At 37.6% G+C, this 26,704-nt stretch overlaps 1 pseudogene; it reads right to left on the reverse strand.

Moving 5' to 3' along the window:
* Positions 1–3,778: 3,778 nt before the first annotated feature.
* LOC122362733 lies at positions 3,779–24,273 on the reverse strand (annotated as a pseudogene).
* Between the last annotated feature and the right edge of the window lie 2,431 nt (positions 24,274–26,704).

The following is a 26,704-nucleotide window of genomic DNA, read 5'->3' on the forward strand; positions in this document are numbered from 1 at the left end:
TTTTTATCAGTAAAATAGTTAATGCAAGCTGTGTGATATTTATGGCACTGTTGTTGAGCAGATGAACATAACAGTTTTGCTGTTAGCGGTACAGATGCTGTATCCACTTACTTGGTAGACATACAGACTCAGGTAATTAAATGCTCTTTCTCTCTCTCTCTCTGTATTTAATTAAACTGTGTAATGAGAACCACTATAGATGATAAGTTTGTCCTTCTGCATTTTTTATAACTCCAGAAAATGTTAATTCTTATAACAAAAATATATCGTGATGTACTGCATTTGTTGAGTGCTTGTGCAAGTGTGGTGATACTGAGCCATTCTGTTATGTGTCTCCTTAACTAAAATGTAAGCTCTTTTTCAGGCTCTCATTGCTAAATAACCCAAATGTGTCCATATTTGGCCCCAGAGTTATTGAATTTTTTATAAAAAGTGATTAATTAAAAGGGCAAGTGAAATCCTTGCTCACTTGCATGGACAAACCATAGTCCTGGTGTACAGGAGGACTGGGCGGATCTGGCTAGTACACAAACTGCAATGCCTCTAATGTAAGAGGCCTACAGTGCTAAAGCTTGTGACTGGAAGATCATCTTTGCAGAATGAGATAAACTACAGCACTCAAAGGAGCTCCATTTTCTGGACTGCTACCAAGTCCTTCATAAGTTTAACTCCATTTTTTCTTTTGAGAATTTTAACCTATTGTTGTTTTAGAGTCAAATAATAAAATATATAATAAATATAATAAAACCTGCCTTATTGTTAACAACAATAACTTTGTTTATAGGCCTTGTGCTAAAATAATAGCCCTAATGACTTCACCGGAAAATTATGATTAGACAGATTACAAAAATAATGTTGTGCTTTTCGTTTTTTTAATGTTGGTACCCGCTTGAAAAGTTAATTTTTGTTTAGTAAGATTAGCACAAAATTCCTTTTCCTACAGCCTGACACTATCCAGCATCCCTGTTTTTTTAAGAAATGGATATTTTCCCAGATGGAGGCAGCATTTCATCACAGCCATGTGGCAGGCCTGAACGAATTCAGCTCCGCGCAATGCAGGGCTCATTATAAAATGTTGATTTTCAAAGACAAAAGAACAGCATTGCACACACACACACATTCTCAATAGCGGTTCAATTCAATACAGATCCAAACAAAAATAAACATGAGGAAATCATAACTTGACACACACAACACCTCAAATGAGTCACAAAAGAAAACTGAATGCAAAAACAACTAGCCCATTACAGACACACAGGATATATTATTTAAATGCGCTGAGCATCTCTCAATAAGTCTCTTCACACCCAATCATTAAATTATTAGTTCACTCCAAAATTTTAATTCTGTACTATTTACTTCACCCTCATGTTGTTCCACACCCAGAAGACCTTTAATGCGCATCTTCAGAACACAAATTAAGATATTTGATGAAATCAGCAATGCAACTGGAAATGTTCCCAGGTGTAGAAATGCAAAACAGTTCATGACATCAGTGGCTCGTGATCAGTTTTGTGACGCTACAAAATAACATAATTTTGCTTTTAAACATTCTTCCTCCGAATTACATTTTCCAGTCAGCTACTAAACCATGCTAACATTATTCCTACACAAAAACTGAAAATCATAAAACTTTTGCTTCAAAATGTGCAGTAATTTTCTCATTTGCTACTTAAATCTACAACATAAAATTAACAAATAAAGATCAGATCAAGCACAGAATCAACTTCTGCACTGCTTGAATTGTGGGCCAGATCAGACAAATATACATGTATATCTAGAAAAATCCATTTTAAAGTATCTATTGGTTTAGATGAAAGTAATATCAAAAACCACCTGTAACTAGACCAGTAACTAGAAAGTGTGCATTCAAAACTAATCAAATGTGCAATAAAGTAAATTGACTTAAAACAAAAAAACTGAAGCACTGTCCATGAATTTTGCCCAAAGTCAAGATTCTCACAAATTCACAAAAGTGTGGATTACTTGTGTGTTGAATAGAATAAAAGACGGTTTTGTTTATTCACTGCTTCTGTATTCCCAGACATTATGATTTCTGGAAGCAACTCTAATATTAGCGCTGGATGGTATAGGGTCTAACATGTTGTTGATTTATTAAGGTTATGCAATGCTTTCATCCTTACTGTGTTCTTAAAATGGGACTCACCATTTAGTGTGTTGGCAGCAAACGCCATTCCTTAAAGCACTGGCTATCAGTTTCCTCCTACCGTCAGTGGTATGTTTTCACCACATCTCTACCAGTCTCCACTGCATTGTGTGTGTGGCTGAGGATCCTTTGTTCTCTCATGGCCTGTCAACCCAGCAGCTCCACCATGATTGGCAAGTCCTACTTGGTTCCTGACCAGATGGTGCACACCATGCCAGTTTGCATGGTACTGAAGATGCAGAAGGATATGTACAGGGATTGCTCTATTGGTCAGTAGCAGATAGATAGATAGACAGGCAGACAGACAGAGGTCATAAGAGACAGACAGACAGATAGAGGATAGATAGATAGATAGATAGATAGATAGATAGATAGATAGATAGACAGACTTTGGGAGACAATGCTTAATTTTAAGTACTTTCTTTTGTTCAGTCTTAGTTTTGCACATTTAATGCATACCTTCAAAATAGAAGACTGTGTTTTAGGAGCACACTAGACCCCTGTAGACATGGTTGTCTTTCTGTTTAGATCCATATGTAATCATAATCATATGGAAAACCACTTGTGTGTCAAAATGATGTCCTTGTGCACAAAGTGCACATCCCAGATTTTGGAATATTTTTCTCAAGACAAGGTCTCAGGTCCAGGTTCTGCTTACTCACAGTCAGCTGAAGTGAGAGAAAACTGTTTATTACATTTGAAATATGGATATTTATCTTACAAAAATGCATTGAATTGCCACAGGGGCCTTATTTCACCCCTGGAGCCATACATTTTATTATGGATGCTACTTTATTTCATACACTTTATTTCATGTCTTCTGAACTTTTGACAATAAACACCAACTTTACTCCCATTGTAAAAGAAGAAAGTCAACACACCTTAGACGCTTTGAAGGAATCCAACCTAGTAGACATAGTAAGACCTGGTTCAGGTGTGTTTAATTAGCAAACCTGGTGACCCCTGGCTTAGCAATGCATTCCAAGTCTTCTGAATCTATAAAGTGTGTATGTGTGCATACAGTATTTACAATTAGGTAGTGTGTAGAAGATATTGCAAACTGTTTAAAAAGCAGATATTAAACATTGCAGTACTGGACATAAAACACGGATACTTCACATTCCTAGTTTCTTTACAGGCTTTAGTAAACTCTGCATCTCGGGGGTGTTCTCATAGCATCAACCAGTGACACATCTTGAGTGAGACATTTGTTGTCTATTTAGTTACTAGAATCATTGGTTGCATTATTTGTTTCTGTGTATTCAATGTTAGAACAGTACATGTTTCTGGCTTAATCCTATAATGATTCATTTCAATATGGCATACATGTTTTACTAGAGTGTTTTCATAGGATCTGTTTTTAAATGAAATAAAGAGAAAAGAAGAAGCAGTTTATTATTGTTTATTTTTTCTGGCTACAGAGAACAACAATTTTTTTAAAGAAATAAAATCAGAAAATTCATATCAACTTGTCAGCAAATTTCAGCATTGGAACTACCTTAAACAGATAACAATAACAATAATAATGGTAATAATAATAAAATGTCCAATGTTTAGAGACCACGTGAAATATATCCAGCAATTCCAAATGATGCAATTAGAGAAATCAGTTCAGGGTTTCTCCTGATTGTTAGTGTTAATGCTGAGGTTCTCTAGAAGCAGAGTGGAGTTACAGCAGTTCTTGGCAGTTTATATGTTAAGCACGCATTGTTTCTACAAGAAAGGCTAAATTGAGGACGAATAAATCAGCTTTAGACCCAACTCACCCAGTCTGTCTGAGTTCCTGGCTGTGATGGCTACACCCTGAAGCTTCCATAAGCCTGCTTTGATGTCCACTTTAGTGCTGGTGGGTCCCCAGTCCATGGGGTAAATATAATCAGCTGATTCATCCATTCTAGCTTCTCTTATTTGTCGGAAATGAGTAAAACCAAGCTTTTGGCTAAGACAGAGAAATGAATAAAAATACATCATGACAAAATGATACTTGCAACTTATATATAGAATAAAATGATCATTTGTTTATAATATCATACCCGACTTTGGCAGTGGTGGTAAGTGGTGAATGCCCACTGGCATTGCCAAACTCCTGTTTCTCCTGCTAGCCTGAGGTCCCACCAGTGAGCAAAAGTTTGTGGCAAGGTATGGCCTGAGTAGGGTTTTCTGTGGTGGGATGTTGAGCAGCATGGCCATGTCTCTGACTGAAAGCAGGTTCCAGAATCTGAAGGAAATACAGTCAACTTTATATATTACGTATATTTCACTCAAATAGTCATGCTATTTATTTTGTAATGTTACAGCGGGAAGTAAAATCCATTTGTTTAATGTGATCAACTTAGATGCACTTAAAATACATACACATCACATACATAAAATAGTTAATAGTTTGTGACACTAAAATAAGCATCTTAAAAACAAACAAATCATGCTTGTTAGCCTTTTAGTAAAATATCAAATAGGGATTGAGAGTAGCATTGTGCAGAAAGTTAGCCACAAAAATGATCCGCTCCTATGAGTACCCAGTATTTGTCTTCAACTCTGTCCTGCAATGTGCTAATGTAACTGTTCAACAAAAACTGTTCCAACCAGAAACAGAAACCAATTGCATGAATTCAGACAAAACATATCACCCAAACAAACTACCTGTAAAAACTGCATGTACCCTAAACTTTAGCATTTTAAAGTTGATTGGATGCAATTGGAAAGTTCAAGATTAAAAACTACCCACAGCATTATTTTTGAAAAGCACCACACAAGTGCTTAACCCATTTTTCAATATTGTAGTTTGCAAGTAGTTTGCAGTCCTAACTGCAAAAATAAAATGGAATAAGTTATTGTAATACGAGAAATTCCTCACATACACTTATAAATTTCTTAATTTGATGCCTTTGTTTCTCCTCTATCTTGTCCTCTTTCACCCGTTTGTTGTCTAGTAACATTTGCTATCACATGGTTTCTTGCCATTATCCCTATTTGGATTACCTTGTTTTGTATAAATTACCCGCCTTTGTCCTTGGCTCACTTGTTATGACAGATTCAATAAATACAATACAATGAATCTAGAAGCTGTCCATCTTCCTTCTAACCCAAGAAAGATCAAGAATGAAGTCAAAGGGCTACCTGAATATACTGAATGCACCTTGTTATACCAGTAATGGATTTCTTCCCTGATGGCAAGGGCATATCCCAAGATGACAAATGCCAGATTCATTAAGTTCAGATTGAAAAGAGTGTCTGTGGCATGATAAATATTTTTCACACATAGATTAAGAATTATAGGAGTCCACAGATCTAACTGAGAATTTTAGGACATTCTGGAGAAGACTTTAAGCAGTCCTCAAACCAGATCTTGGTGAAAATAAATGCAGCTCTGGACAGGAATAAATGTTGTGACATTATAGAAGCTATCGAAGATTGCAAATGCATAATCAAAGCTAAAGTGCTGGTCTAACTTAAATATTGTAAAACCACAAAGTTAACAACCAGGAGGGATAGTATGTCCTGTGGTTATCATAGCAGCAATAACAGATTAAAATGATTAATACAGGTTTTGGTGGCCCAGTGGAATTCACAGCAGTTTCACTTTCAAAACAGACACATGCTACGGACAGAAAAAGGACTTTTATTAAATCTTAGTCAAACCTTAAATTAATGAAAATATGATCACCGCACTCAATGAACAGCACTATGCAAAGAAGCGGGTTGTTATTTAAAAATGAATCATTGAGAAAATAGGTTTGCAAATGTTGTGCAATGCTTTTGACCTGTAGCGCATGTCAACCTATTGTCGGGGGACTACTAAAACCTAAACATGAACCATTCATAACCCATAATAAAAATAACATTTTAACATCATTAAACTTGTGCACAATATGAGTTCTCCAGTTCAGATTCTGCTTTGTAGATCAAAGTCACTTAAAGGGGTTATAATGACTGATTTCAACTTTTCCTTTCTCTTGGAGTGTTACAAGCTGTTCCTAAGATCCCTAGCGCTTGCAAAGACTAAAGTTTCAAACCAAAGAGATATTCTTAGTGAAAGTTAAGCACTTGTCCCCACCTCCAAAACAACTTGCTAAACAGGCCCTCACATCTCTACGCCACCGTGTGGGTTTATTTTGATGTTTACTGCAGGAGTCATTATTCTAGGAGAAAAGCTGTGTTGCCGGTGCCATGTTCTGAGACAATGTTTCGTTGTAAAAGTGAAACTACTTGTTTGTGGCTCATAAACTGATAACTAGAAATCGCTTTAAGTAAAATAAACAGTTTAACCCAAATATTAAAGGTGTTTAGCGTATTTAAGGACTTATTCCAAACCTGAAGAACAGCCTATGCTAGTTGTGCACAGAGACTACAAAGCAAAGAAATTACAAATCTGCAAGGACAGTCTGGCACTTCTGACTAACACCCTGGGCAAGTTGGGTTTTCTTATTAAAAGAACCTGCTACTTACTATTCAAACGTAAGTTTTGAGTAGTGTAGAGCAGTTTGTTTGTTGTTGTTTACACAACACTGCAACATGACGCATAAAAATGGTACTAAGTCATTATAATTGGTAATTATGTCCCCACTGGATGCTTAATACCAAATATTTTTAGAACAATGAGTTTTGTACATATTGACCTCTTCAGGAATGATGTAACAGTATGTAGAAAATATTGTGTCTTTTAAACCTTAAATTGCATAAACACATTGCATTACACCAAATAATAATAAAACAATGTTCTTTTTTAGCAAATATCATATGACGCTCTTTAAATGATTCCAGATCTTACAATTTTTTTCTTTGTTGATAAGAAATACATTGAATGTTTGTTGATGAATAGACAGAAAATGTACACACTAATCAGTTGAATGTAATATGAATTCTACAGTTGCTTCTTTCTCAGCTTACATAATTATAACTAATTATAATTAGTTTTGCTACAGCCAATCCACCCTAGATCAAATATTGTCATATTTGGATAGACAGGTTTTTTCCAGTCCTAAATAAAAGTGTTGCATCAGCTTTTAACCAATAGATGTTAATGAAGAGACTGCATATTAGAAATTATTTCACGGTTGGATTGGGAAATTCTGTTATATACATGACATACAGAGTGCATTTAATGTGTGGGGATGTTGAAACTCATTAGTAGTAGTATTTTTAATGACATGAAAGCGACTCACAATAAGGCTCTCCTCGTGAACTACTGCCTCTGAGGTTTGGAGCGTATTCAGCCAAATTCACCGACCTCAACCACTCCATCACACGATGGTTGGACCACTGCACCACCTCAGAGGAGATACAATGATCTGCAATCGCTTGATCAATCAATCAATCGAAATATAGTCTTTCAGTGTTCCAAGCTTATGAGAAATGGTGAGTTTTTAATCAGTAATTTGTCTTACTTCATCTCCTGGTCATGCCTCAGGTGCAGTTTGGGTTAAACTTGTTAACGTGGAGAACATGGATGGCACATTTAATGCCTTCAGATGATGGAGCTGACTGGAGACTTCAAGAACAAGAGATCGCTCTGTGAAAAGAAAAATCAGTTTCTAAAGGGTCAACATACATTTTTTCAAATATATAGTTACACTGCATTTTTGACGACAGGGATCGAGGCAACTTACCACTGTTAGTACTGTAGCATGCGCCATCAACCTTGCTTTCATAGAACTGACTTTGTACTGTGGTAAACCACATCATCCAGCCAACCTTCAGATGGAAAACACATGCATTTATTTCAACACTGTTAGTTTTTTCTTTTCTTTTTCTTTCAAATAGCAATTGTTGTATTTCCTTCAAACTTGTGAAAATTGTATTAGTAGTAGTAGCACGCACGCAGGACCCAGATGTGATCCAGTTCTGGAAGATTTCTCCATCGCCTTTGTTACTAAAAGCTCTTGAGAGCCAGTTGCAGCTTTTCTGCAGAGGATGTTTAATACAAATCTCCTGTTGAAAACAGTGCATACTAGTCATGTAAACTGTACTTCTTTTAGTGAGGCTTTTATAGAACAGTACATGTTTGTGGTTGTACAAAAATAATAAATGATATAAAAACAAAAAACAATTTTTATATCATGCAGATCAATATACTCTTACTGGTAACACTTTACTAAGTGTACATGAATAATGATACCATTCCCAAATTAAAACTTACTTATCACTTGCTAATGATTATTAAAGATGTTAAATAATTATGAAGAGCTTATGAAGAGCCATCAAATAGTCATAAAGTTTCATGCATATTTCATATATATATATATATATATATATATATATATATATATATGAAAGAGGGAGAGAGATGTGAATTACTGCATTAACTATCAAACATGTACTAACATGTAGTTAAGGCTGCTGTTATTCATACGAATCCGTAGGACTCCACTCACAGTTAAAAATAGCTCTTTGTTCATAATTAGTAAACACCTTAATAGTTAATATGCAATGAATTAGTAAATATTCATGTACCCTCTTATTGTAAAGTGTCACCCTACTAACATTACCCATAGGCAGCAACATAACCAAAATATAAAATGATACCTTTCTTTGGTACTCCCGCGAGAGTGGCAGAGAGGAGGGTTTGTCCGCATCCACCCACTGACGCAAGCCAAAACTGACATATTGTATCAAACCAATGTCCTTCCAGCCAACCAATAACCTGTTTCTGTCATTCATTTAGAGAAAGGTGTGTGTGCGCTTAATGATGACAAGATAATAAGATCAGATTAATAAACTGTTTTTATCCTTCAAAGTTTATTGCACATCTGGCCCTGTCTGTTTATGAAGGAAACTTTATCGATGAGCCCAGAATCCGTCCGTGTTAGCCGAGGCCCTGCTGTGGCCCTGAAGCCTCCTCTCTTTTAAAACTGGAGGCTCAATGTCATCTGACAGTACACCAGTCCTCTTCATCCTCAATACAGACACATACAGTCAGATGCTTGTTGTTCATTGGTTGCACACAGAAACAGGAAAGTAACTAGCATTTTTATCATTTAATGTTGCAATTGCCCTTGGTCATAATCTACCACTTTCCTCCAAAGTTTGCGTATGCTGCTATTTTTTGACATTTTCTGTAATATTGCAGGAGACTGCTGGCCAGAATCAACTCCAGAAGACAATCGAAGAAAGGTCAGAATTGGTCGTGTTCTTCATTTTCTGTAATTCCTTTGGGGGGAAAAAGAAATAATAATCGCATAAACAAAAAGTTGGTACTTATTTCAGAATGGCAAGTATCATAAACCAGTAACATAATGCTATTTCTCGTATATCAAAAACGAAATCTAATGTTCATTCATACAATGGGCTTAATTTCATGTATGAATGCATGAATGTGTATGTTTTTTATTTACTTAGTACCAGTAAACAGAAAGACAACATAAAAATCATATAGACTTACATCGGACAATAAATCAATTAATGAATACATGCATGGTTTTATGCATTCTTATGTTTCATAAATGCAGCAATGTAATTTATCAGAGTTGTTTCGATGAGTACTTTCGTAAAGTGTGATTAACTACTTCATTAATGAAAATGAATTGCATAGCTTTCTCGCACAAGTGACAAAGCATATGTTCAAAGACTGGAAACTGTTTTTCACAGACAAGAGTCCAATCCCATGTTAATATCTGTTAATGCTTAAGTGCTATGGTATATACTATTTTTTCAATTCCTTTTACAAACTAGAAGGGATTGAATTTATTTTGCAGTAATCAGATACAGAACAACATAGGAGTGGTACACTGCTAAAAATAAACTTAATATTTCTTTAAAAGTCCAAATGGTAAACAGGAGAAAAGATTACCAGGTATTTGCCCTATTTCACAGTTTTAGTTATGATTTACACATCGTGAACGCATATGCAGTTACCAGAGACAAAGGACTTTCTGTTCACTGTTTTTGTTTTTTGTCTTCAGTACTATTAGCTCATTGTTGAGATTTAAATGAGTGTAATGAAAGCATAAAGTTATCGAAGCATCAGGAGACTAACAGAGCAGGTTTTCATAGGCCTGTTCTCCAGTCTCTGCTTGTCAAAGCATTTAAGTATCTGGCAATGATTTGCCCCTTCAGTCAAGCTTCGGTTACAGGGTGGGTCCTGCCAGGTGGGGCCCATATGATAGCTTTGCTTCCTGGATGGAGACCCTTTCATTAGAGTCAACTAAAGGCATGGGTTTTATGAATGGTAGAAGTGGTTTTGCTCCAAAATAGTGGAGAAAAATTATACATATATATCACTTAAATCAGTTCTAGAAAAAGGTCCACATGGACCAGACCATGCCAATAGTCAAATTATGCAGAATTACCTGGAAAGCTACCTGCACAATCAGAAATGTAAATACTAAATTATTGCTGGACAGGCTTAAAGAATCAGCAGTGTTTTCAACATTATGACAAGATACTAAGTAAAGGATATCATAATAAGGTCGATGTCTTCATCCTTTGTTCTCTATGGTCCTCTCTGATCTGATGTGTCACCGACTCAATTTCTCTCCCTTTTCTGGGTGACTCAACACCGTCGTGGGAGTGTCAATGTTTGTTATCAGCTGCTGAGTCTATACAAATGGGTGAGAAGTAGTGTAAGTAATGCTGGGTGCTGCAGACATCTTTAATACGTGTTTAATCTTCAAAGCTTCAACATTAAACCACTGCCAATAACAACATGACCATGATTTCAGTTATGCTGACTTATTTAGTTTTAATTTACCTAGAAGATGAGTAAATATGATAACAGATTAATAACTTAAGACAATGATTTACACTTCCTCTGAAAGAACAGGCTTTACCAGTTTTTCCATCCACAGCCTAAAAAAATGAGTATTATCACAAGAGTAGACCTTCAGAATTTAAACATAATTTTTTTAAGCTCTGTAAACCACACACACACAAACGAAATAAATACTCCCCACATTAGCTATCAACTGCAAATAAATTAAACTGGTTGTTTTGTGCTAACCTTTGTGCTGAGTCGCCTTCAAATTCTTCCATGCTGATGGACCTGAAGAAATAACATCAATAGTTATATGTGACACGTATTCTACTGTTTGAAATGAGGTTTGCTTATGGCAGATGCTGTTACCTGGAGGTTTGCATCTTTCTGGAGAAGAAACTGAAGAAACAGCAGAGGGATGAGCTACTAAAGGTCAACTTTATCAGAGACAAAAAAACAAGTTCAGATACACTCAGGAAATGGGGTTTCATCAGCCACCATACTCCTGAATCTGCACACACACACACACACCTCAGCATGAGATGTGTATGTGTTAAAGCTCATCTTTAGAGTCCCCGCTTGTTTTCCATCTTCGCTATTCTGCTGACTTGACTTCTGGGTCTGAGGAAGGCACACTTAGGTATCATTAAGCTATAATTTTGAAAAAAAGAAATATATTTAAACTACATTTAGTTCATAAAAAGTATAATTAAAATCTAGTAACACTGACATATTTCTCAAGACTTACTGATTACGAAATATTCAAAAATAAAATCTTTATTGTATAACACACATTTCTTAATGCCATGCCTAATATGTGCCTAATATGTCATTACTGATGACGATTTTATACACTTTTAATAATATCAGCCTTTAAATGCAAGATATTTAATAAAGTATACCCAAAGTACTTAAGTATATCTTTAGTTAGTCTACACAAATCAAGTGCATTGATTAAAGTACAAAATGAGTCATTCACACAAAAGACACACAACAACTAAGGCTTAAATAAATATGTTGTAATGTTTAAGAATTTACCTTGTATTAAAGTCATGATGTCATTCATTTGTCTGAACTTGCTGAGGAGGAGAGTGAGCTCTTCATTCGGACGATCCTGGAAAAACAGACAAAAACACCAAATAATAAATTAGATCAATGCCACATAAGGCAGTCTCTGCCACAGGTTCTATAAGTATTTGGCACACGCTCGTTCTGACTTAGGTCCATAAACATGCTGGCAGTGTGAAGAACAAAGGGTCCAGTGTGCTTAAATGATGTAAATGATGAGGAGAGAGTGTTGACACAGTAAACTATAATTTGAATTTTTATTAGTGGCCATAACAATTATAACAATTATGGATTTTATGTGTTATTTATATATTGTTGTTTTAACGACAAAGACGCAACTTGCCTTTCATCATTTGATGTAATAAGCATTCCATTCTGTCTTCAGCCTTTGTAGCTCCTGATCTGTTGACAGACAATTTATGGGACAACCATGCATAAATTCAAGACCTGTAGAATGTTTATGTGTCGAGTAACTACAGTCTAGAATTTTCATAAACCCCACAAATATTTAAAATCTACTTTGAAAAAGCCAATTAAAGTATACAGTCATGGAAAATTTTTACTTTTACTTTTCCAAGGAAAGCCAAGCGGAGCAATAGTGGTTATGGCTTTATTTTAGAGTCACCAGTTCACAAGACACTTACACAGGCATGGGTTTATAGGGTCACATAAAACAATGAAAACAAGTGGAGAACTCATGCGCAATCAAATGCAGAGATTGGTTTTATGTACGCAGATGAATTTGGCATTTATCTTTTCTAGCAAATTATGTAATTTCTGAATATAAACAAGCTTACGCTATGTTAAAAGTCTCTCTGTATATTCTCTAATGGTGAGTGAATGGTAGTAAGGAAAAGAAGCATTGTTAATTTCGACTAACACATAAAAATACACACATATGGCAATTACTAATAGTAGCTGTTGACACAAAGGCCTTGAAAAATACATCAGTCAATCACTAATGGCAAAATCTAAAAGCAAGGAAGTTTTCAATGGCCAGGTAATGTGATAAAATGTAAAGGCTAAATGTGTAATTTTCAGTGCCAATTATAACAGCTCAAAGGGGAAGAATAATGCAAGAATAATGAGAATGCTCCTGAAATTTTGTGCTGTCACTGCATGCACTATATTTCCTTCTCCCCATTAATAAGGTATATTCTATAAAGTCTGCAACATCAGCCATGCTCTTTAGAAACTCTCTGCAGAAGCAGTAAGTCACTTTTAGTTATGCTTTACCTACTACTTCAAATCCAACCAACAATATCCATATGCAAAAAAACTGAATGCATGTACTTCCTGAACTCGCTGTCTGTAATTAGTCGACAAACGCCTGCAAAGCCTGCAGCATGCTTTCATAGTTTTTTCTGGAAACCCTCCACCTCCCTCAGTTCCACCTTTTATAGATCTGCTACAGGCTACTTTTATACATTTTGTGCAGCAGCAGTATGTTCTAAAATACCATGGCAATTGTGTCGCCATATGCATTGGCAGTAGCAAGTTCCTGTACTTGTTGAAGCAGCAGCACACCTACAACTACACCACAATCAACAGCGCATGTCCTGATATTGCTGAGTTTATGTGTTCCAAATGTTAATCCAAAGATTTTTATTTTATCCATATCATACACCTAAACCTAACCTCACCCATGAGTAATACCTAAAATCATAGGAAATGGACAGACGAATGACACTGATGCGCAAGCCTCAACTTCACAAAATTATAAACAACAGCTTAAAATCTGGTTGACCACAACGTCACACTCAGCAAGAACTCAGCAATTCAGCAGCAGTGGGGTAGCAGATCTTTTTCCATCAAGACTAAAAATAACATTGTCATATCAATCACTAAGCTAAAATGTTCTGAAAGTTGTCATGATTGAACTATCACTTTTACTACTTAGCCAAGTGCACAGAGCTGTGGACAAACATCTCAAATGTGGTAAATATCAGCCTATCTCTAATAACACTAACAACTAAGTAGACACAGCTGTGAAAATACAATGAGCTAAATTGCCTTTAACATTAGTATTGACTGCATCAGGCAGGTCTTTAGATGGATTTGAGAGAAAGAAAATTCTTTCTGCTTGTCTATTATCATCACTGGAGCTCTGGAGAGCAGCTGAGCCTGTAGACTCTCTTATCTCAGAAGTTCTTACAGCTCAACAGCTGCTGTAAACTCATGATCTCTGCCTGAGAAAGTGGAAACACTTATTATGATGTATAGCCAAAAATAATCTATTAGAATAATTAGCATTAAAATAAGTCATAGTATGTTTACAAGAGACAGCAAGGACATTACAGAAAGCAGAAACTTTTCTACATTGTCCACAGTTGACCACAAGAGTACACTAGAAGATAGTCTGTGAAAAACAGCTTTACAATTACATTTGTGTAGTAGTACTGTGTCACCTTGAGCTTGCCATACTGCATCTTTCTCCTGTTCCAGCTCATCAACTCTATGTTTGGAGCATCTTGAGCTCCTGGAAGCAGGCTCTGTATACTAACACACACACCAAAATCAAAAGTGCAAAATTATAAATATAGATTGTAAAACATTGGTTTACTATGGTCACTTCAGCAGGGTTGTTCTAATCCTGCTTCTGGAGAAATATCTTCTGGTGTCACATGTACTGTATGTGTTCAAGTCTGATTAGTTTGTTTAATAAAAGCTCAATATTACACAAATAGATCCCAAGCTGAGTACTACTCTTTTAGAACCAGCTGTGACTCCAGTAGAGCTCTGGTTCAACCTACATCAAAACACCTGTCTTAATTAGCTGGTTCAGGTATGTTTGAGTACAGTAGGGTAGAAAAACAGGAACTTTTCAGGAAGGTGGATTTGTGGAACAGGATTGGGCACCCTTTCAGCAAACAATAGAAAACGTTTGTTTTTTGTTTTTTTTTCAAGCAATTTAGACGTAACCACAGCTCAAAAACTAGAGATACAGAAACTAAGTCGATTCAAATCTTCACAGTAAATATATGTTTATGCACCACCAATCAAGACCTTCCCAGAACTTCTTAAACGTATGCTAGTGTATAAATCCATTAATTTTGATTTAAAAATTAGTTTAATATTTAATTTAGATGTAGAATTACATTATACAAAAACAGGACTGCTCAATCTAAAATGTACTTTTAAGATGGCATTGGGAAAGAATGATATGGGATTTGTAATCTAGAACATAGTAATAATTTGTCTGAAAAGAATATGCATTTTAAAAACAACAATAAATAAAGCACGGACTAATTCAGTTACACAGCTTATGATACTAGGTTCACCCTGCTGAAAACTGCTAAAACCTTGGCTGACTGGTTTTAACCGGTTTCCCAGTATGGTCTTAGCTGGCTTTAAGCTGGTCACAGGCATTTTAAAGTGTTTATTTTCACACCAGTCTGCCAGGCTGGTTTTTGCTGGTCAGGCTGGGAGACCAACTAAAAACCAGCTACTTCCAGCTAAACCAGCTAAGACCAGTCAACCAGCCTAGGCTAGTTTACAATGTTTTTAAGCAGGGTAAAATGTAAGCAAAAAACACAATGCCTGAAAACGTTCATTCTAAACATTGTATACAAAATGTTCAAATGTTCAGGCATTTTACTGAATATGCAATTTTTTGCAACCACATGCTCACAACTCTTTAGAGTATTATACAATCAAATACAGTTTTAGCAGACATTACAGGCAGTCTACCAATACTTTAGTGACTGAAAGCTGACATGAATTTACAAAGTTACTTATAGTCAGCGGACATCTAAAATGGACTGTCAAAAAAATATTACCAATTTGTGCACCAATTCATAAGCATAAACAATGTTTTTAATGCCTGTCTTAAACTGTGTCAGATACAATAAGGTGCTACACTTTCTATTCCACAGTGACCACAGTTCCATAGTGTTTTCTATGTGTTCAGGTCTCAGACCCACCGCTGGCTTTTTGGATCAGTCAGAGAGGCATGTGCTGGCTCACCACCACAACCTTCCTCTGGGACCATCTCCGCTGGTTTTCTTGAATCTTACTAGAGATCTCCGTCGGTCTCTACACATCTGCTCCTAGCTCGCTAATCAGATTCATCACACTCTGTCAGAAAGGAATAATAGGGAAGAACAGATAAGAAGGTAAGAGAAAGCGGAAAGAATGAATTATGGGAAGCAGATGACATGCTGGTGGTTTCCTCCTGTCTGTGTTCTTCAGGTAGCTTGAATACTATATCACTTAATCATTTGTCTTCTTTTGTGTTTTTTTAGATGTACCCTGATATATCCTTTCCTCGTGTGCTTTTTTCTTCCCAGCCATTATCAATCATGCATGGTAACACTAAAAACAACATATTCATACTTAAATATAAGTTTCAGATATTATTTAATTCTACCTTTTGCTGATACAGTGCTTCAAGTTGTTTTTCAAGTCATTGCAGCATTTTGCATATTATGGGGACAGCAGAAATTAGAATTGGTTCACCAGTGTGTTTGTATGTTGGATTCGCTTTCTTTAAACAAACTAAGAAACTCAAACATACTAAAGAATATAACAATGCTATGTTCCTAAATGTCACATTAAAAACAAAAATTAGCTTTCAAAAACCGCTTCACTTTTAACTAGTTGCTTATTAGCATGCGCATACTTTCATACTGGCTGTTTAACAGTACTTATAAAACACATATCATCAAACTCATTATTTATTATCACATTTTATCTCATACTCTGTACTTAAACCTAACTACTACTTACTATTAATAAGCAAATTAGGGAGTTTATTGGGGCAGTGTAGTTCTGTAGTTATTTAACAGTAAGAATTGGTCCCAAACTAAAAATATCACCAATAAAAACTGTATTTATTTTTTATTTTTTTAACAAGGCGAAGTACTCAATAACCAAAACTATTAAAAAGTAATGCATAATCAGGAGAGCAAGTAATTTTAACATTTTTTTTTTTACAAATAGTGTGTCTTTTATTTTGCTTTTACAGGACACTTGTTGATTTAATACAATGGAACATTTCATGATCATTTATGAACATCATTCAACATCTACTAGCCTTTAAACAAACCACAATGAGAAAACATGCTGTCTGCTCTGCCTGGGCTTTGAAATATACTTTTAGATGACTAAATATCTCACTGACCCATTTCACACAAGCCAAGGTCTCAAATATAAGAGTTTTGTTAAAGAGCCAAGTAACTAAATTTTTCCAGGATATATGCTGTGTGGGTAATCATGATTTGAACACAAACCAGTTTCCAATGTATGTTTTGAAATAACTTCACGTTCAAGTACTAATCTTTAAAAACATATCAACAGGTTAACTTGCATACAATTTAATGCATAAAGCTGTCGTTAGATGAGGAACTTGGCTTTCCTAGTTAACCATATGGCTTCACAACCTATAGACAACCACTTCATTTAGTATGCTGCCACTGGAAAGTTGTGACAAAATAACGTAACTTTCAAACCAAATACAGCCACGCTGTTTATAATAATAAAATCATGAAATATTATTATTCTTAATAATAATAATAACCTGTCAAACACAGACCCTGTAGCACCTTTCACAGTAAAAGATCTCCAGCACGTGGATGACAGAACGTTCATGAGGTGCCATGTGACACCAACAGCATGGTAAACTAGATGGTAAACTGGCCTATCTATAGCAGGTAGAAAGCCAGGACCATGTGTGAGCGAGCCGAGAGAGCCGACAGAGAGAGAATGGCATGCTACTGGAATGCTCACTTGAGTGATTGGTGCCATTCTTTAACTATGTGAAGCCCAGCAGTTGTCAGACATCACGCTGGAGGTCATTCTAAGTCACTTATTCCTGCTAAAACACTTGTCATTTAGACTAGGCTGCTCAAGATCATTACACAAAAATTTGTTCTGCTTGCACTGCATGAGGCCCATAATGGTTAAATGAAAGGTACGCAAATCAATAATAAACACACACAGATTACGCCAGCAAATCGTATGTCAGAGAAAAGGTATAGCTTAGATCAACCAGTTATGTCCTGTAGTTGTTCAACATAAAGTACTACATGAGGTAATAGCACGCTGTAAACTAGACGCAATTTATTTAACGTGAGTCCAAACAGCAGCAGTTTTTTTAAATACATACAGTCTGCAATACTGTAAGATACAAGTCTTTGTAAGGCAAAAGATTGTTAAACTTACTGTTAATATTATGCTTGGAGTTCAAAAACTGGTACCATAATAGTAAGATTTTTACCTCAGCTTTGTGTTGTCTCTCAAATACTTTGATGTGTTTCTCTTCCATGTTCCCCAGCTTCACTTTTAGACAGGACACTTCCTCCATCAAGCCCAGTTTCTGTGTTCTATAGAACTCCTGTTCAGAAGCTCCCATGAGAGTCCACACACAAATGTAAACACACACACGCATGCACCCACGCACACAAATAAAGGAAACTAAGGAACTGTACCTTAAGGAGGCACAAAGTCCGCTCAAAATCCATGCACTTGCTGTCCCACAATGGCTAAATATACACAGGCAGAGGGCTATTTACACACTTGTCTCGCAGGGACTGACACATGAGAGAGAGCATGGGACAGAGCTTGGAGTGTCTGATCGTTAGGAAGAGTGCATTACGCTGAGTATAGTAAACAGAATGGGTGTTAAAACACCAACACAAAATCAAAGCTAAAAATAAAATAAAGAAAACGAAATGCACATTTATGGAACCTGGATTACAGCAAATATTTAAAAATCAGAAAGTGTATACTTAAGATTTATTTAGCACAACATACCCAAGTGAAGCAGTATTTTTCCTGATAAAGATAAATTAAATACAAATACACATCAACTCTAAGTAAAGATCACCAAATGCTCATTTTGAACATGCCACAGCAGCTACAGCCCCGGATTACAATAGACTGGTTGATTTTATTTTTTTCAGTGCAAATTAAACTGAATAAGTGGTTGCTTTTGCCATAAAAACTCAGAACCCTTGGTCTTGTCTTTTGATCTTGATGGTTAAACTCGCACACTGAACAGGAATCCATTTCACAACACAGAAGCCCAAAAGACCATTTCAAAATGTCAGTAGCTTTGTGCTGACAGTTTTATGTGAGTTCTGAGTCTTTCAAAGACGCCATATGGAAAATATTAGCCCATGTCACTGGAATAGACGGTTTTGAAGGCCAAACCTCAATGACCACAGGCACATGCCCCTGAAAATCTTCCCATCTGATGTCTGGAGATTTAATCAACTAGCACAAAGGCAAGTTAAACAGAAATATGCAATTAGCTGAGGAAAATGAGATTTACAAGCAGCAATTTGTCCTGAAAATGGTACATGGATAAGGCAGGTGTCTACCATGTTTTGAAAGATTTTATCTTGATAAATGGTCCAAATGTTTGTACCAGGTCTACTGAAATGGCAAAACTTCAAGACTACTTTCTCTCTCACTTACTTTCATACAACGCTGTATTTTGACTCAATTTCAATTCGACTCTGAATGCCAGCTACTTAAATATTTAAGTCAGCAAGCAGATGTGACAGAGTCTCCTGAATCCCACCAATGAATTTTCACACAGAGGCCAAATTCTGCTTCTGAGACACATCAGGCGCAGGTTTTTCTGTTAATTTGAGCTGGTTTCCTACAGTATAGACCGTTTAAAATAATATCCGCTTAAAGACTAAAAGTTAGAGAAACCAGATTTTTAGATTTTCTGAGTCACAAATGCTCAATGTCAAGTTACTATTCAGATCTATAGATTTGTCTCAGGTCTCTGGAAAATAGATTACTATCAAAAAAGTGACTCTTAATGCATGACCAGTCATTTAAACTCTATGAATGAACCATCAAAAGTCCTTGCTTTCAGTCAGTGTAAAAGCAAAGCTGGATAAACAAGATGACTAATGATGTAAACGTAAACATTTTAGTGCTTCTTACATTTTGTGCATCAGGAATCAGCATTGGTTGCTTTTTAACAAGACAATGAAATAATTTAAATGTATTTTTTTGTTAATAAATAATACCAATGCCTGCTAGAAGCATCTCCTCAGTGGAGTTGAGCTTGTGCTGATATTCCCAACAGGAATTCTCCAGGTCTCTGATCTTCTCTCTCCCCGAGCCTCCACCTGATCTGTCAGCACACCTCACCTGAGAAACAGGTTTAAATTAAGTTTGTTCATTTGAGGCACATCATCTTTATCCGTTGTACTTCTCACACAAGTTGCTCCTAGCTCTGAGAGTAAAGTATAAATTACCAGTCTAATCGGGCACTCATTATTCTATTCTTGAATTAGACTGAATAATATATGCATAAACATTGGGTCATTCAGAGTTTCAAACAATTCAGCAATATTCTTGTCAACCCAGTTGATCAGAAGCACCTACGTGTAGTTACTGTCAAAATCAACAAGCCAGAACAGGACTAATCCGTAGCCCTGTCTGTTCCCATGAAACATCACAATTTATTGTACTGACTTGGCTAGAACACTTTTACTGATTTTGCAAAATACTACCAACGTGATGAAACAAACCATGCTGTGTAGATGCACATTTAACAAATAACTGTAAGAAATTTCACATTTACCTGTAAATACAAGAGACTTTATCTCCTTTCTAGATCTACACAGTCGCCCTGGTAGCTCTCACCATTGCCCGAGCCTGCACATTGACCTGTGTCTGGTAGGTTAGAGTTATGTTTATACAGTCAGCGCAGAAGAAAGTGAAACACTGTAAATCATGAAACGTAAAGCCCACAGCTACTGTTACAATTATGACTGTAAACGTGCCTGTTTATAGTTTTTCTCAGCACCCTGCGGCGATTTCATATCTGTTGAATATGCTCACAGGTCTGTAGCTAAATTTCACTACACCAAGCCCACCTCAGGTTTTAGAGAGGAATTTCAAGAGGTTTATTTTGATAATAAGGTTTTTTGGTGCACAAGCAAAGCTCAAAACTCTGTGGAATATGTCAGTGATGTGTGAAATACTGTGAACGTGCTAGAAGATTTGCATCTGAATATATGCTCTGTAAATATAATGTAAAACTGTGCATAATGGTTCATAAGTAGTCAAATTTCAAAGGACAAAAATGGTTGTTTTGATGTTTAATTAAATTGTTTTGATGTTCATTTAAATGTTCTATATAGATTCACAGGCATATAAACTGTTTTTAAATACAATGTGTTTGGATTTTGTAGCATGGCAAGAGTAGCAATAAAAAAAGTATGCAGCACTGAACAGGAATTAAAAACAGACTTCAAGCTTAAGCAATTATACTACTAAGTCTAAAGTCTAATAGCTATTTGTGTTACTTCAAATCGTTTCTGCAGACCTACTGTCCTGGAAAATGCATTTCAACCAACTTCCACACACTGACCATTGGATTCTCAAACACTTCTAAAGGACTTCAAAAGCTAGTAAACTAAAATATTCCAGTTGTCACTCAAATTAGCAACTTAAAATAAGTAACTTAAAATTTCAAGTTGACTACACAAAATTTTAAGTCAGAGGTAACAAAAGATTTTTTTTTAATACAGTGTAGATCTGTCTTGACTGAATTGAGATGACATTTAGGTCCTATAAAACAAATAAAGAATTTTATAATGTACATAAAAAGTTCATTATATTGAACCTGGAGTTCCACAGTAATGCAAAATTTACATGCATCTCCATTTCTTCAGTTTTATTTAACTGAAGATACTTAATCTTAATTTATAACAAATGAAATACTAGTTTACTAAACAAACTATTTTAAGTTTTTTAAGTTATTTTTGCTAATATCTGAAATACCAATTATCCAAAAGACTTTGATTTGTGTGTGGGTGAAAAAGTTGGAGTTCAACTCATGGTGCTGATCTCCAGGACAAGATTTAAAGAGCAACTGGTGAGTAACCTTGTCTCCTCAGAAAGGACTCTGTCATACTATGCTGCACACTTTTAGGTGCTATTGAGGAGGGGTTTATGTGCAGGTTTACATTATATGTAGGTGCACAGTGTAATTATACTAGCAGGTTTAGACTAGGTTAGACTAGCCTGGCAGGCTTCACATATATACTCTTGCTGTGTTTAGACACGTTTCACACTAGTCATGATTAGTATTGTTTTATAGTGTCTCATAAATGTAGTGTGTAGAAGTTCCATTTGAAAGTGCACCCTGTTATGTGAACTGTCTATGAAACAATTGAATGCAGTCCATTTACACTAGCACAATGTTATACAGAATATACACAACTATAAGTATCTGCAACATTGTATATATTTGCTAATTAGATTTCATTTTAGCATACAATCCTCATATTCTGCACATTATCTCATGAAAACATATTGCATGCTTAAATCAAAGGTAAATAATCTGTCCTCCAGTATATGTCACTAAAAATCCATCAAAACCCTAATTCCATGCAGATTCACATTGAATGTCTCACATTTCACATTAGGTATTATTGCACAGATTCAGCAACTAAAAATCTCATGCTTACCTTCTTGAGCCATGCAAAATGTTTGTAAAAATCAATCCCATCTCCATTTCTGTAGGCCATTATAAGATCTTTAAGTCTCATAGCATTATAACTATCTCAGACATAAGGAGAGTAAATGTTCTTTTCATCCTTCATAAAAACTGTGAGTTCTTTCTCTCTTTGTCTTTAGTCTGAGTAGCCTTTGGTTTAGGTTCCTGAGCATCTGGTTTGGAGCAGCATCTGTAATATCAGGCTTCACTCCTGCCAGCTGCCCTCGGTTTTTTCCCTCCTTTCTCCTCTTACTTCCTCCTCCTCCACTCTTTTTCCTCTGCCAAACCATTTTTCTTTTGTTTAAATCCTATACCACCCCTCCCTTGCTTTTTTAACAAGTGCTGTATTTAGGCTTCTGTAGGGGAACACACACACAAGAAGAGAGAAATTGAGTATGCAAGGATTGCATGAGGCGTATGCTTCAGAGGTGCAGTGCCCTCAGAGAGGCCAATGTTTACTTGAAAACTGGTAACAGTAACTGGTAACAGTCTGCATTAGACGGTGACAGTGTCAAACCCTGTTGACAATCCTTCATACATTTATGTTATGTTAAGTGTTATGTTATGAATTTACCATAATGGCATGCACAATGAGAAAGAGGGAGGAGGATTATATAGATTATATATGTTTAAAAATAAAGAATAAAGAATAAGCTGCTTATTCTGTGCTCCTCTTGACAGAACTGGTGTAACTGGGTCAGGTTTGTAAAGTCTTCTTGCTGCACTAACCTTTTCAGTGCATGCCCCACCATAAAATTTTCTATGGGATTAATATTAGGGCTTTGTGATAGCCACTCTAGTACTGTGACTTTGTTGTCCTTAAACCACTTTGTGACTAATTTGGTATGTTTAGGGTCATTGTCACTTGGAATACTCATTTTATGTCAAGCTTTAACTTCTGGCTGACATCTTCAGATGTTGCTTCCACATAATTTTATTTTTCTCATGATGGCATCTATTTTTGTGCACCAGTTATTGAAATTACACCAGTCCCTTCTGCAGCAGAAAAGTACCCACAACATTATACTACTACCACCATACTTCAAGGGAGTGGTGTTTTGGGACTTCAAAAACTACCCTTTTCCTCCAAATATTTTTATTTCGTCAGACCACAGGACATGTGTCATGCTGTGGTTTTAGAAAAAGAGCACTTTCGAGAATATAAAGTTAAAGTTAAATTTTAATTATGCACATATACAGAAATAATACCTTATGGGTAGGTAGGCAGATAAACTAAGCCACATTAAACCACCATTAAACAGCAGGTGGTGGAGAGACTGAGGCGGAGAGCTGACAGAGCAGAAACCAGGAGGTGACACCGAGGCGCTGGGGACCTGAACGATGCTGCGGGTTTGCGACCCGTCTGGGAGACAGGGGACAAAGAAGGACACGGCGGAGCCAGAGGACTGAGGTGGAGCCGGAGGGATGGAGAGGCCTGACAGAGCCGAGGGATGGAGGGACGAGGCAAAGCACGGGGAGGAATCCAGAGGTGGCGGAGAGACCCGACCCAGGGCACGGCAGACCAGTAGCAGAAGTACCAGATGGTGAGTTGAGGATGAGCCATAGGGGCTGCTAGGAACCATTGGCCAGCGGATGGTAAGGATGGGAAGTGGGAAAACTTGACATGTAGACACTGGAGGCTACGCTGGCTGCGCAGGAGCTCTGGAGGAGCAACCGTGCGTAGCATGGGTGCCTGGAGAGGAGGCACCATTCAGGACAGCTGCATGGAACCAGCGGACATTCAGGATGGCGAGGGCGAACCAGCGGGCATTTAGCAAGGCGGGATGGAACCAGGAACTCAGGATACAGGGGAGGTGCCAGGTCTAATTCTAGTTTCACATCCAGCTCTTTTGCAGATCCAGCAGCCCCCAGATACATTATCATGGTGCTTAGCAGCTCCTCCACGCTCTAGCTGTATTAGGCTGTCTCCACCGTGGCGAGCTCTGTTGCCAGCCCACGCACCTGGTCTATTTGCAGTCGGCTCAGGTCGATGGTGCTCCACGGCTCTGTATCGCTCTCTTTGGCGATGGCTCCATGGTAGAAATACCCTGACTCTGCAGCTGTGTCAGCGGTGGGCTGAGGCTGTGGCTCTGCGACGACATGGTAAGATGGTGGGCTGGGCTCTGGATCCTGGTGAGGCTGGTGTCGTTGTCCTTGAGCTGAATGATCACCGACCCAGATTGCACAACAGGCGATATAAGCTAGCGAGGAGCTCTCTTCAGGACCACCCCAGACAGCTCAAGCTTGTGTGGAGGTGTTGATTCCGCGAAAGTGAATTGAGCACAGGAAGCCTGTCCGGGTGCTCCCGCGAGCCATGTGCCAAGGCAAGAATGTCCTTCGTATAACCCTTGAGAAGCGATCATTCTGCTCCAGCAGGAGGACAAGAAAATTAGGGTCCACGAATCGCGAAAACATTTGGGCAAAAAATTTAAAAAGGAGAAAAACACACCTCTATAAACTTTTTGTACTGTTGTCACGGTCGATCTTCTGTCACGCTGTAGTTTATAGAAAAGGAGCACTTGGCGAATATAAAGTTAACGATTTTAATTATGCACATATACAGAAATAATACCAAGGGCAGGTAGGCAGATAAACTAAACCACATTAAAACATTGATGGCGAGAACCGACTATTAAAACAGAATCAAACTGGAACTTAAATACAAGCAGAGACAGCTAAACTAAAAGACACAGCTGACTGACAAATTATACAATTAACTAAAAGTAAGCCAGGAAGGTGCAGATGGAGGAGGAGCCAGGGAGGAGACAGGAGGAGTCCGAGCAGGAGGAGATCCAGAGGACCCAGAACCCAGCCATGATGGAGGGAGGAGCCATGGAGGAGGAGAAATGGTGGAAGTCGACTCCCATGGGGCTAACCCGACAGGGTGGAGCAGGTGGTGGAGGAGACTGAGCGGAGGCAGGCAGAGCAGCGAGAAAGAGCCAGGGGTGATGCCGCAGGCAGTGAGATGTTTTTTTTATATTTGCGGTATTATTGTCTGAACAAAAGTGGGACCTTCAGGTATCTGAAATTGCACTAAGGATGAGCTACGCTTGTGGAGGTCCACAATTCTTTTCCTATGTCTTAGTTGATTTCTCTTGATTTTCCCATGATGCAAAGAAAGGAGGCTCTGTGTTTGAGGTGTGCCTTTATATGCAACCACCAGTGTACAACCAGTTAACTCAAGTGGAATCAATTAACCTATCAGAACCTGCTTAAGCTCAGAATGGAATCATCTGCAGTTTTCTTTTGTTTTAAAGACACAATAAACTTAATTCATGCATAATGCTGACTTCGATGAAAGTTATAAAGAAAACATCAATCAGGTATAAACATCAGAAAACAGTAATATCAGGGCAAAACAAGTATAATCCAGAAACATACAGTACAATGGTCAGGCTGGCAGCAAAATATTCACAAAACAACAATACTCCAGAAACAAAATCCAAGAGGACAATCTAAAGTAACAACTGAAACAAGACAATGAAAACAAGGCTTGGTAGAGTCTACAACAGCTAAACAATACTTTTGCGTCTTCCGTTTGGCCACTGGAGAGGAAACAAAGGGAGTGAAGACAGTCAGAGCAGAGGTGAGAGCTCCTCTGATGGCCTGGCTTTACATAACCCCTCCCCTAAGGAGCGACTCCCGGCTCTCAGTAAAAAACAATACAGAAATCTGCGAAGGTCAAGGGGTGGGGAGGACTGTCATGGTAGTGATCATGGATTTACGGGGTAGTGACAGATTGTGGAAACATGGAGGACCTGGGCTATGGAGCAGTGGCAGACAGTGGAACCATGGGGGACATGGGGCAGGGTGCCATGGTGGTGCCAGTAGGCCAAGGAGTCATTGCAGTGCAGGCAGGGCAAGAAGCCTGTGTACAGCCTCCTTAGCCATGGCAGGACAGACCATGAGTTCATGAGCAGCCTCCGTGGTAGCAATTGGACAGACCGTGAGTTCATAACTGACAGGTCAGGCAGTGAGTTCATAGGTGGCCTCTGTGTCCTTAACTGGACAGACTGTGAGATCAGGAATTGGGTGCCATGACCTCGGGAGTCGTGGATGCCACCCTCTCCAGAAGTTCTACGGCTGAGAACAACACCTCTGGAGGCACTGGAGTACAATCCTGAATAGAGAGGCCTCAGTGAGGCCTCAATGGCAACCTTCATTATGGGAAGGGCAGCAGAGGATGGCAGGACCTCTACGATGACAGGGCTTGAGAGCACTGATGTCACCAGGGTGCCTGCAGCTGTCACTGATCAGAGGTGGGTCCAACACACTGGGAAACAGTCCTTTCAGTCCTCGTCCAAGCTCT

This window comes from Puntigrus tetrazona, chromosome 18, assembly GCF_018831695.1.
Source record: "Puntigrus tetrazona isolate hp1 chromosome 18, ASM1883169v1, whole genome shotgun sequence".
NCBI lineage: Eukaryota > Metazoa > Chordata > Actinopteri > Cypriniformes > Cyprinidae > Puntigrus > Puntigrus tetrazona.